General features: G+C 36.5%; 1 protein-coding gene across 4 annotated transcripts in view; it reads right to left on the bottom strand.

Moving 5' to 3' along the window:
- Positions 1–14,000, bottom strand: part of PDE4D (phosphodiesterase 4D) — a 546,954-nt gene that overhangs the window by 360,534 nt on the left and 172,420 nt on the right. The gene's annotated exons all lie outside the window — the stretch shown is intronic.

Consider the following 14,000-nt stretch of genomic DNA (forward strand, 5'->3'; position numbering starts at 1 on the left):
TCAGGCCATTCTATGATTCTATGATTCTATGAAAACACTTCTTTCCAAAAAGTTGCTATAATAGAATTTAGAAGACAATACAAATGCTAATTATGTACTCCAATATTTGGAACTAAACTTGACCAAGTAATAAGCATGATACATTTAAATATTGGCTGTTTACAGAGTCATGCAGTGGCCTAGATTGCTTTCACACCAGAAGTGTATTTTTTCCATCAACTTTGCTGGACTGGAAAACACTTGTGGAAAATTGTGTTCCAGGCCCTTCACCAGGGCCACGAAGATGGTGAAGGGCCTGGAACACAAGTCCTATGAGGATTGGCTGAGGGAACTGGGGTTGTTTAGCCTGGAGAAGAGGAGGCTCAGGGGAGATCTTATTGCTCTCTACAACTCAACAATGTTGTTTCTGAAAACGCTTTTTACTGCTATAGCTTCCTCAGTGCTGGTAGGGTTGCCACACACCACACAAGGAGGAAGCTAAGGAGACCTTAGTGCTCTCTCCAACTCCCTGAAAGGAAGGTGTGGGGAGCTGGGGGTCGGCCTCTTCTCACAGATAACTAGTGATAGGACAAGAGGGAAAGGCCTCAGGCTGTGCCAGGGGAAGTTTGGGTTGGAAATGAAGAGACACTTCTTCTCAGAAAGAGTAGTCAGGCATTGGAACGGGTTGCCCAGGGAGGTGGTGGAGTTACTGTCCCTGGATGTGGTGCTTAGGGACATGGTTTAGGGGTGATACTGGTGTTAGGGGGATGGTTGGTCCAGATGATCTTGGAGGTCTTTTCCAACCTTAATGATTCTATGGTTCTGTGATTTCTTTTTGACCAGCAGCAAAATACTCCAAAGAAGCTTTGACTGAAAAAATAAAACTCTACTGAGAAATCATGCATTATTAAACGTTAACTGCTATGTTACAGCTGTTTAAACAGAAAGAACCAGTTTTTGACAAATAACCTAATCAATAACACAAACTTCGTTTTTATCTTTTGTATTACCAATGTATTAGTCATTTTGTTCCTTGTTGGGATACTTGACACAATAAAAACAGCTAGTTTCCATTGAATTATAATGTTCACCTGTCTTTCAAGCTTTAATTCTACTTTTATATATAGACAGATAGATACAGATATATATAAAATTATAAATATTGCAAATATTTAAAAGCCCAATACATACAATGCTTTTTGCTTTAGCAAATAGCAAAATATACCAGAGCTTGCTAAGCATGAAACAGATTAATTATTCATACAGGATATTAAAAGCTGCTATTCTGAATTATGAAGCCAGTCCTCCAGTCCTATTTTTGTACATATTGAAAATACATTGCTGATTAACAGAACTCAAATTGCTCTGTATGACTTAAAATTCCTCTTTTGTTTTTACAGTATCATATGGTACTGAAGTGCAGTTGCACTAGTCACACCTTAGAAAAAGTGTTCTGTTGATGTGTTTAACAACATTTGCCTCAATTTGTGTTCTGCTCTGTGTATATTCTCTTCTGATCTTTCCAACACTACAGCAAGGGAGAGCTAGGGCAAGCTGCAAATGAATGAGGAAATCTCACTCCAGTTTCCAGGCAACACTGAAAAGTGTAATGACTGTGCAGCATGCTGTTCGTTGCTCCAAAAGGTGTTACAACTCATAATTATTGTCATTTTTAATTTCAATTATGTCTGTTTCTTCCATCTCATGTATTAAAATTCATCTTGGTGGCTTTTTGTTTGTTTTGTTGTTGTTATTGTTTGTTTGTTTCCCCTATCCATCATAGTAGAGAATATCTTTGTTCTAAAATATTGCTTATCCGTATAAATCAGTGCAACCACTCCTTGGAGAAAGTCCCTTGATAAAAGTCTATCACAAAACTGAAAGAAAAGGCAAAGGATACCCAAGTAGCCATGCCAGCTCTAGAACTTGTTTCTCATTTGATTCAGATGCATCAGAGAATATATACTGGGCAGTAATAAGGATACCCATTCTGGGTGAAAATAGTCTTACATTATTTGGTGAAACTTACCCCAAAATAAACTAAAAAGACCTCAATCAAAACTATTTAGACTAGACTAGAATAGTCCAAATATTTAAGATATAAAATTCGAATTTAAACAAAATTAATGTTTTTTATTAGTAATCAGTTCAAATTAATATGCTATTAGTAATAAATATATTATTGTAGACATGGCCCTGGGCAACCTGCTCGGGGTGTCCCTGCTTGAGCAGGGCATTGGACCAGATGGCCTCCAGAGGTCTCTGCCAGTCTCAGTCATTCTGGGATTCTGTGATTAATTTTGATTAACCTTCTGGAGTGTTCCTGTCCACTCTATTGTACACATCAAGCAACATCCAACCCAGGCAAATAGAATTTCTAAAAACTTTAACAAATCTTAGCTGTTGAAGATCTTCCACAAATAAGATCTTAACTGTGTTGCTATTAATAGTAGTAGAATATTTACTTCTACCCAATTGCAACAGATTTTCAATCACTACATATGGAAATGCGTATTTTTCTAGTGACATACATTTATATAATTTTTGAGTATTGCTACATAAATACATTAAAAAAAAAAAAAAAAAAAAAAAAGGAACAAGCAAAGCTCTTGTTTCTTCTCCCAAATTAAATAAATATCTATACAATAACAGTCTTTGCATCCAGGTCATTTATTCCTCAAGCACATAGAATTGTGAGCTCAGCTCATGAAAGGAGAGCTGCTCAGAGCCACCAACATCCTGTCACTCCTTGCAGGAAGGGACATTTGGCCTCCAAGTGATCTCTAACGTGAGCAAACTCAACAGCCTTCTGGCAACATACCACCCACACCCTGGTCTTACGTGTTCAGACCTGGTCCTCCTCTGGCATCCTTGGTCTCTAATTACTGAAAGTAGTACAGCTTAAAGCACAATAAAATCTTCCTGCTCTGTTATTTATGCTGCATTAAATAGACAACAAAAATAAGTTTGCAAGGAAATTGTTGATTTTGCCATGCTGATGTTAATTCAACCCATTTGTTCTCTCTCCCGCCCCCTCATCCCCTACCACCCCCACCCCCACCCCAATAAAATAACACTGCTACACTGTTCATCTAAATTTGACAGAAACAATCATAGGTATCTTATATTTTTTAAACTAAATTATTTCTATAGCTAGATTGTCAGTTTCTAAATGTATGGATTGTTATGAAAAAGGAAAATGTAAATTCAAAGCTGTACAACAATATATCAGAGTAATTTTAATGTATCTGGAAATAGTCTCAGGATAAAATTCACTTCAACATCACCAACAAACCAGTTTTGTTTAATTACAGTTCAACATATAAATCATTTATTTGTTCTTTTTCTCTCCCTCCCTTTGATTTTTCATTTTAAATTTTGTCCCTCCCTTTTATTCCTGATTTATTATTTTAGTCCATATGGGTTCATTTCACCCTCATGTCACCATGCAAAGGGAAAAGTAATTGCTCATGCTCTTGGAGTTGCTTAAAGCATAATGAAACGTAATCTACATTTAAGAAAACAATATTTACATTTCTGGTGAACTTTGGAGATGGAAAAATCCTTACCTCCTAGCCTGGTAAACACATATTTTCTTCTGTGTCCATCTTTACCATAACTGGCCATCATTGAGATCTGTGTTGGCAACATCAGTCTGATTTACTTAACATAGAATCATAAGGGTTGGAAAAAACCTTTAAGATCATCTGGTCCAACCATCACCCTACCACCAATGTCACCCACTAAACCATGTCCCTAAGCACCAGGTCCAACCTTGCCTTAAACACCCCCAGGGACAGTGTCTCCACCACCTCCCTGGGCAACCCATTCCAATGCCTGATTGCTCGTTCTGAGAAGAAATGTCTCCTCATTTCCAACCTGAACCTCCGCTGGCACAACCTGAGGCCTTTCCCTCTTGTCCTATTGCTAGTTATCTGTGAGAAGAGGCTGACCCCCAACTCCCCACACCTTCCTTTCAGGGAGTTGGAGAGAGCACTAAGGTCTCCTTAGCTTCCTCCTTGTGTGGTGTGTGGCAACCCTACCAGCACTGAGGAAGCTATAGCATTAAAAACCATTTTCAGAAAGAACATTTTCCTAATTTCAACAAGTAATGTTTGTTGGCATAATTTTATTTGTCTTACCATTTCAGTAAATAAAATCTGAAGTCTAATGGCATTTTCTATGCCAGAAACGTTATCAACTTCACATCACTTGCTGTAAGATCACACACATATATATGAATATAAAGTTAATGTATCCTTACGCACCTTCAGGGTTCAACTCAAATGAAATCTGAGCTAGGTGATGACTGGTCTACTAGCCAAAACCTGCTTAAATCAAGGAGCCAGAGCAAAACTTGGAACTAAATAGCTCCTAATAATCCAGAAGACACAAGATCTGAAACAACTATGTAAGTACCATATTCACACTAACTCTTTTAGGCTGAAATAAAGAACAAATGCCAGAAAAAAAAAAAATAATGTGAAAAAATATTAATAGGATTATCCACTAAGCTTGTGACAAGCACTGGATTAGTAAAAATATTTAGGCTTGGGGAAAGTGTTAGGGCTTCATAACTTAAAGTACCCTGAATGTATACAACAAGGTAAACTCACATGAATTCTTATGCAAATAGAAGATGGTATGAAAAATAACAGGCTCTGAAAATATGCATTTGAAGCTACAAATTTATTGGATGAACCGTATGTCTGACATGGTTGTCAAATTCAGGCTTAACCCCACAAAACAAAACAAAACACAAAGTGTTCTTATTAAAAGAAAATTATGGCACATCTTTCACTCCAGACTTCCCCCCTAGTTCAAATAACATACATTATTAACAGCTGAGTATGGTTTGTGCCTTAACCTCACCCCTGTAACTGTTCACCTGCACTCAAATGGTCCAAAACCAGCTAACCTGCTACTTCCAGGCTTCCATCCCAAGTTCCCTGAGAGTATTGCTTCTTATGAAGCCTTTACCTTATTTTCCGCAAAATGTAATGTATTTAAGCAGACTTCTCCTTTGCAAAAGTACTGTAATCTTCACAGTAAATTGGGTGGTTTCACTCTGAAATTCTTGTGTGGATGAAATTAATTATATAAAAGTTACAGTTACCTTCCCAGAATCTATATAATGAACTAAGCCTAATTCAAGGTCTAAACATCCTTAAGAGAATTAAATTCATTTCATATAACGAATGAACACTGTATGAAAGAAAAAGTAAATTATTCAGTCATCCTTCTGTTGAAGTATTTTATTTCTTCCACTTCATGTATGGGTTGCAGAATATACACCACCCAGTTCTAAAAGAGCCTTAGTTTTTATTGAAAAGTTCATGAAGCCTACCTCAGAGAAGTTTTCTAAGTAAGTTTCTATATAAGCTACACTGTACAATCCAATTTGTTGATAAAAGAGAGGATCACCTCTATAATACAGGGTGAGTTCCATTTCAAAGTCTTTGTTTATTTTCTGTATAAGACAACTAAAGGATAATCTTTTATTACCAAAAGGGCATTTATGGAACCAGCAACTATTGAACAGTCCAGCTCATAACCCAAGCATATATCTAAAAAAATGTTATCAAGCAAGTTCTACAGCTAAAATCACTTTATGTCTTTAACTGCCCCCACCTTCTCTCTATATTTTAACAATGATGTTTCATTGCATATTAATATATATTTCATATTTAAATAATCAATGACATTTTATAAGGCTTTTAAACACATTCATGTCATTTATTCTAGATTGGAAATAATCTTTTTACTTGGAACATGCGAAATAGCAGCTTGTAGCGAAGTCACACGACAAAAAACATTTTTCCTGTTTTGTGCAAGATAAGTCTAGAAGTGTATTTGAAATTAAATATATTCCAGAGAGCTAGATAGCTCTGAGAATATGTACAGAATGAAAGACGGAGACTTTCCTCCACATACTCAGCTGAGCTCCAGCCACACTCCAACTAAAATAGGCATCAAACAGAAAAGGAGCTACCCCTGTTCAGCATATCAATGTTATTTGCAAGAGATGCTCCAGTAAGTGGAGGGGTTGTGAAACCCTCTTCAATGCTGTCTATTCAGGCAGATCAGTTTAATTTACAATTTTTAAGGATTCACAGGACACTGAGCTTAAACTGACAGTTTGCAAAATAATTGACTAAAAAAATTACTTTCAGTGACACATTCCTGAAGGTTCATAAAGTATATATCCTTTATATTCATCAGCACTGAGATAAGTTTGGCATTGTAATATAGCCTCTGAATAGAGCAGAGAGTTCTGAGAAGTCTTAAATGACTCATCCAAAAGCAATCTTGACAAAAAAAAAAAAAAGATGTATGGTAGGAACATGGTGAAATTGTATTTTTGGGAAGCACATTCTTTTAGAGGCTCTCAGTTTCCAAGCTGGTTTAAGAGATTCTTGCACAGGTCATAGAAAAAGCTATCCTGTTTTCCTGACAAATTCTGGTGAAAATACAAGATTATTACCAGCAAAAACTGACATTTTCTCCTTTCTTTCTTACTTCCATGTACTGCAATGGAGGTTCTGGAAGAACCACTGATGATCCATCGACTTTCCAACGTGGAATGAAGGTCAGCATAATACAGCCACGATGCCTTTTTTGTTGAGATGTTTTTTACACATTGAAAGATGCAGTCAATCTTGAACTCAGAATGCTTTGGCCTTAGTGTTACTTTTAAAATTGCTAACACTTATCATAAGGTGGGATTTAACTTCTCTGCTATTCATTGATTTTATTTATGCAAATCACCAAGTGCTTTAATATTGTTGCTCTTGGCAAGTCATTGTTGACGTAAGGCCAAAGGCTTGGTGTTATCACAGTTGCTCCAACAGTAATGCCACCAAATATTACGAACTGGTGTATGACTACGGTTTTAACTAATTCTCTGATACATAAGCCTCATACAGCCACTGAATATACGCAATTCCCAAGAGAACCACATGTAAAGTTTCCAGCCTGTGACTGTCACAAGAAGTAATACTTAAGTACATAATTGTTCTCAAATAATCATTTTGTAGCTGGAGCATCTAACTTTGCTCTCTCTCATATACATTGCAGTCCTCTGAAATGAGTGATACTTTTTGGACTAACACTAAAAAGTTTCAAACATTTCTTCCATAGTAATTTTTTTTTTTTTTTTGGGGGGTGTGGGGAAGAGCTCATTGTGAAGTTCTTCTTAGGCTTTTTAATTAATATTGTCTGTAATCTTGCTGGATTTCCACATTTAATTATGTGGTCTAATCTATTTCCTACGACAGCATGCATTTACACAAGTCATTTTATTCTTCCTTTTGATTATGCAATGTGCTACATGCTATGATTGTAAATTAACACCTTTCTAGAATTAATTGTCTGTGACTGTACCTATGAAAATATAGCAGACAATAAAGGTTCTTACAGCTGCAGAGCAAGATTCTGGCAAGACTGGGAATACAATAGCTAGCTTTTTTGATTTTGTGAACCATCCCATCCCCAAAAGAAAACTACATGTGCACAAGAATGCACATATGGTAATGGCTAGATGACTTATTTATTTGAATATAACTGGATAATTATTATATTAAAATGCACATCAGGAATGTCTACTTTTCCTTTAACTTGTTTAATAAGGAAGATAAAGAGAGGTAAATTTGTGTCTTAAAGAGTACTATCAAAGTTATTGGATATGCCATCTAGTCTGGCCCATAAAGCAAATATACATAATTGTACATCATACATTGTTAAACATTAAAACAACTTAAAAGTATTCCAAAGCTTACTTAAATACTCTATCTTCCATAAATGTGCAGTCTACAATAAATCAACGTCATGTTCTTAGTCAGGAATATACTTGTGGAGCACCTGTCACAGTGAAATTGTAACTGATTAGCTCTATCTGCCATAACAAGAATATTTACTGAGTACTGATAAATTTGATACACTGAATAACACAGACAAGACATGTATTAACTCTGTACATATTTTTGTTAAAGAACTGAATGAAAAGACTTTGCAAAGGTATGATGTTGAAATTAATGGATAGATGTGGAATGTTTTCTAGGAGGGGAGCAAACAACGAACAGAGAGGTACAGTACCTGTAGTGTCATGCCATCTCTGATGAAGGAGAAAGTAAAAAAGATGGCTTGCTGAACTTTGAGGGTATAGAAAATGGAAACTCAACCCACTATACATTTATTAAACATACTGATATACATAGTATAAAATAGTAGAGATTTACAAGATTATTACCTAAAATTTTGCAGTGAGGGGAGATGTCAATATTACCAATATTATTTTGTCACAAGAACAAAATATTAGTTGAGCATGAGTGAAAGGACACGTCTGGCAGCGCGTCCAACCACAACTGAGACCACACCACTGCAGAAACAGTCCAAGTACCAGTAACTTGCTCCAGCTACAGGCAGTTCTAGGATTGGCCGTTTTCCCCAGATCAGGACAGAAAGAAGCCTTCTGCTAACAAACAATTCACTGCACATCTGCATAAATAAGAAGTCTGTCAGTACTGTGCCCATTGACAGAAAAAAACTTCCTTGTTCCAGTCAACAGTTGCTCCTCATGGGACTAGTACCTTGGCAGACTGAGATGCTGAAACACCTCTCCCACTCTGCTTTCTCAGTTGTGTTAACTTTCCTATGTCAAAATGAACTCTTACAAATATTAAGCTCAGTGTCCTCCTCAACCATCAATGAAAATAATAAAAAATGTACTTGGTACCAGATGAAACAAGTATAAAATAAATAACCAAAAAGTTCATTCATGAGAAAAAGAAGAAATTTCATTAGAGTTAAAAATGGAGCAAAACCTACAAATCCTGAAGAAGCTGAAGCTATTCAAGAATGTGTGAAAAGAAAAGATGGGTAGTTGTTAGACTGTGTTAAAGAAATTTTAAGAATATGTATTCTTAGGAGAAAGTCATATACTAGAGACATGAATTGTAACAAGAAATCAAAAAGGAAAACAAATTTCTTAAACTTTTATGACACATTTGAAACATGGAGGTTACATACGAGTAACTACAGAATATCTGTTAAATACTTAATATAAGGCCAAGGTACAGTGAAGTTCAGATTCAAAACTGAAGAAAAGGCTACTAGGCTACCAATTTCAGCGTGAATAAAAGCACTGAAGATGTGTCAAACTGCAGAACAGACAGGATTGAAAGGACTGGGGAAAGAACAAATAACCTGTTTTACCAAGCCACAAAGAAAACAGTAAAATACACATGCAAAATGAAAGTGAAGATAGCAAGTTTGCAAAATGCAGAGTGATCCAACAAGAAGCAACATGGGAGACTGCTTGAGAATAGTAGGCTTTCTAAGATGTTATACTGTAAGCTAATAAAATGGTTCTATAAAAGGTACAATAACTTTTTGTAAAATTCATAAAAACAATAAGGAAGTTGGAGAATTTGTCATGTTGGACGGGTACCAGAGTTAAAACCTTTGCAGTCACACCCAATAGCTTTCAATATAATATAAGATATAATGAAATTTGCGGTTGCAAAAACACTCTTGCAAAGCAGCTCTTTGCATTTGAGGTAAAAAAAGAAAAAAAAATGAAAAATGAGAAAAATGAAAGCAGAACTACAGGAACTCAGTTCTATCTGTGTTAACTTATTTAGAATTTATGTTAAATTCTGTCCAATACAGAACATGACATTAAAAAACAGATCAGACTATGCCATGGTCTAGGCGAAGCACTTCAGCTTTTAAAATTTTTCAAGAAATACAGGATCTACCAGGTTATCCATCATTCAGAAAGGCTCAAACAGTTGACATGGGTATTATTTTAGAAACAGAGATGCAATGGGTGCTGCTGTAGAAGAAAAATCTTGTACTAGCTAATCTACCTAGACAATTTATTGGCCTTTCTGAAGTGGTTTTTGGGTTTCTTTTACGATACCATCCAGAGTTCTACTCTAACACGACTCCCATTTGGGATGATGCCTTTGCTTCTTCCTTTATGAGGAAATGGATTGTATCCTTATCTTTATCTGTTTCTCCTCAGCTTTGAGCTGTGGAAACAGTATCATTCCTGCTTGGCAGAAAAAATAAATTCCTCTCAGTAGATAAAACCACTGCGCAACATCCTCAGCTTATTGCAAGCCATTCTGTAGCTACTGGACAGCATCATGTTCCCCTACCTCATTCTTCACCTCTGCCCCATCAACCCAAGCATATGTGTCCCCAGACTCCATCAAATACACACAGTGTATTTGCAAGCCTGTTGTGTATTTATATACAAGCATACACAGAAGCACGGCCCTTCGTACCCAACAGAATTTCAAGAAAAGACAACATATTTGGTTGTACACGACGATATATAGGGTTATCATACATATTTGCAATATGTCTCTGTGACAATACCATCAATAAGTTATTTCCTGGGAATAATTCATGCATCCTTTATTTACACTAGCATGGGATCTTCACTGCATACCATCCAGAAAAGCAGTAGTTCAATCTAAAAAGTCTGGAAAACAGTGGAAGAGAGTTCACTAATATGTCAGTTGTTGCCTTGATTAAATCTTTATTTGAATAAAACTTAAGTGAGAAAAAGAATCAATAGAAGAAACTCAAGAAAAATGGATATTTGAGACAAAAAAAAGACTAATTAGCCTTTTTAATTCAACAGAATTAAAAAGGTTAAGGTCACTTGCAAATGAGAAACTCATCTTCACCTTGTTCATAGTATCTTCTCTTCTTAATCCTCAGACTTTATTTTAATAGTTCCAAAAGGATGTTATTATTTATTACATTTTGTTGCAACCATAATCTGATTAAACACTGCTTTATCTCTGCTTTTTATCACTGCTTTAATCTCAAGAGTACATGCATCTCATTAAATCAGGAAAAATATGCTGCAGTCTAGCTAGTCTGAAATAGTCTTCAAAAAAAAATCCACTGAAGTTTGAACTACTCTGCAAAACTCCCTAGAGTGTTTCAGCTGTTAGTATAGAGTATACATTGCTGAGTATTTTATACACATCCTTCCCCATGTATGTATACATTACACTATCCTTCCCTAGTGTTCTTGGCAGTTATCATCCTATCCTACTTTGATTGCTCTTGCTTTTCCAATACTTTTCATACACCAATTTAATTCATTTGCCTGAGAATCACTGAGTAGTGAAGGAAAGAAAATCATAGACATGCATTAAAAGTCTTTGAAGAAAATACACCTTGAAAATTAGAAGAAGATGTAGTAAGAAAAAGACTACACTGAAGTTATTCCAAACTGAAACTACAGTTTAGTACAGTTTCAGCATAAATACATTGCATCCAGACACAGAACCACATCAGGTTATGTAGACTGCAGAACAGCAACATGTTTGTAACTAACACTTTGAGGTTTTATTGTACTTTGTAATTACCGCTAAAAGTGAATGAAAAGATGTTGTGAAGTAAAAATAAACAAAAGACCTAAGTTTATCAATACCCTTATGCCAGCTACACATTCCTGAAACTTAAAATGGCACACCCTACCCATATCTATCTAAACTATTTCTAAGGCATCTATTGTCACATGTGAGTGCCAAAGTCAATGTAAAAATATTTACTATGGGTGGGGACAAAGGCTGGCTGAATTCAGATGAAAGTACTACCTATAAAGGGGCACATAGTTGCATTTTTACAGTCAATAAGCATATTAAATGTTTAGGTTTGGGTGTGCATGTGTTAAAAAAAAAATCTAACAAAATAAAAAAAAAAACAACCATCAAAAGGTAAGCCTCAGAAGAGCTAGAGAAGGGACAGAGATATCAAAGGGGAAGACTAACAAAGAAACCACAAAAACCAAACCCACTTTATGTAATAAAAAGAATGTCATTTATCACTACTGGCTTTATTTGAATACACACGCAAAAATAAATCCCAAGGGGAGCAAATATTCTGTCCAAAACTATACACACATCAGAGAAAAAAAAATACTACCATTTGAACATTTTGTGTTCACACAGAAAGATTAAGGCAACAGATAATAAAATGCCAAAAATAAAAAATTCAAGCACATGCATGTCACGACTTCATACTTTCAATTAATTAGATATAATTTAGTTGCTATGTTGCACTGACGTTACTAGCCTGCTCCAAATATTTATACTTCTTGCTTCTCCTTCCTTTCCTACAGAAAGGAATTTTTCATGGAAAATAAAGGAAAGCTGACTTCCCACGAGTTGCTAAATCCGTACGATTTAAAGTATCTAAACATCCTTCCACAGACCTTTGGATGTGTCACATACACTGATTGTTCACACAGCTGTGGAAGAGTCAAGTCTCCCTCCCACAGATCCCAGTCTGTATGATCCCACCCATGACAAACTGCACCAGGCAGCAGGTGGCTAGAAAAGGCATGGAAATAGCCAACCGAGACGATTCAGAAATCAAACTTGTCAAGCACGCACCAGAAGAGTTGTATCTTGTTGTAATATGTGCTGTCCCATCATTACACTAAGCATACCTTAAAGCATTATGACTGCTTTTACAGTAATTCAATATAATGCAGATTTCTGAGGAACTTGAATTGATTTTGCCTGGAGTATATTTGAATTCCTGGTCACAAAGCTTTGAAACACTTGATTCTTTCCAGGTGTTTCCTATGGACTACCACTGTCTGTAGACTGACAGTAGTCCAGACCAACTGCATCCTGGGCTGCATCAACAGAGGGGTGGGCAGCAGGTGGAGGGAGGTGATTGTCCCCTCTGTTCTGCCCTTGTGAGGCCCCACATAGAGTGCTGCATCTAGGTCCGAGGCCCCCAGCACAAGAAGGATGTGGGGCTGTTAGAGCAGGTCCTGAGGAGGGCCACAAAGATGATCAGAGGGCTGGAGCACCTCTCCTATGAAGACAGGCTGAGAGAGCTGGAGCTGTTCAGCCTACAGAAGAGAAGGCTCCGGGATGACCTCACTGCAGCTTTTCAGTACTTGAAGGTGGGTTATAAAAAAGATGGAGAGCTCCATCAGATAATGAAAGGACAAGGGGGAATGGATTTAAACTAAGACAGGGGAGATTTAGATTAGATGTTAGGAGCGAATTCTTCACTCAGAGGGTGGTGAGGCACTGGCACAGGCTGCCCAGAGAAGTTGTGGATGCCCCATCCTTGGAGGTGTTCAAGGTAGGCTGGATGGGGCTTTGGGTAACCTGGTCTAGTGGGTGGTGTCCCTGCCCATGGGAGGGGGTTAGAACTGGGTGATCTTTAAGGTCCCTTACAACCCGAGCCATTCTGTGATTCTAGAATTTCAAAATGAGTTAATTGGTTTTAATTTTGTAATTAAAATTACAGCAAGATTAGCTGTAACACTCTCTGAAATGGTAAATTATTCAGAAATTTCTCCATCAAAAATGAAGATCCCATGTAACTCTACTACTTAGTCTTCTATTTCAACTTGCTCTAAATGCAGTATTTTTCCCCTCTGAAAACCTAGAATTAGTAATTGGGAAGTTTCTCTGACAACTATTAACATGCATTCAGAGTTACAGGTAGGTGACAATAAAGAAGAATGGGAAGGAGAGGAGGACTCAAAATGTCTGAGGCTACCAGACTTTCAACTCAGATGAATTCTGAGTAGAAAGAAACATTAGCAAATTTCCCATTACACTCTTACAAGCAAAATCAAGTTATATAACCACCTTTCTGAATGCAGTACATGGAGGCCTTCTATTAATTTAATAATAAAAAATAATGAAAAACTATGAAGTCACGCCTTCCTGAAAACAACTGCTTCAGAAGGAACACTTACATAAATAGCTTCATCAATTTCTCAAGCACTCCTAGCAAGTGTCTCAAGATACAGTTTTCAGAACCAACAGTTCAACATTTCTGGAAAGGTAAAACACAGAGCTTCTTACAGAGATAATAAAGTCATACATACATCAACTTTTTTAATCACAAGTAGTTACACGCCTCTTTTATGTATACACCATCACACCACGGTATTAAATGGACATGTTCATGAACATTGCATCTTATGGTTGAATACTTCATCACATAACAACAAATGAAGG

This window comes from Cygnus olor, chromosome Z (genome assembly GCF_009769625.2).
Source record: "Cygnus olor isolate bCygOlo1 chromosome Z, bCygOlo1.pri.v2, whole genome shotgun sequence".
NCBI classification, from domain to species: domain Eukaryota; kingdom Metazoa; phylum Chordata; class Aves; order Anseriformes; family Anatidae; genus Cygnus; species Cygnus olor.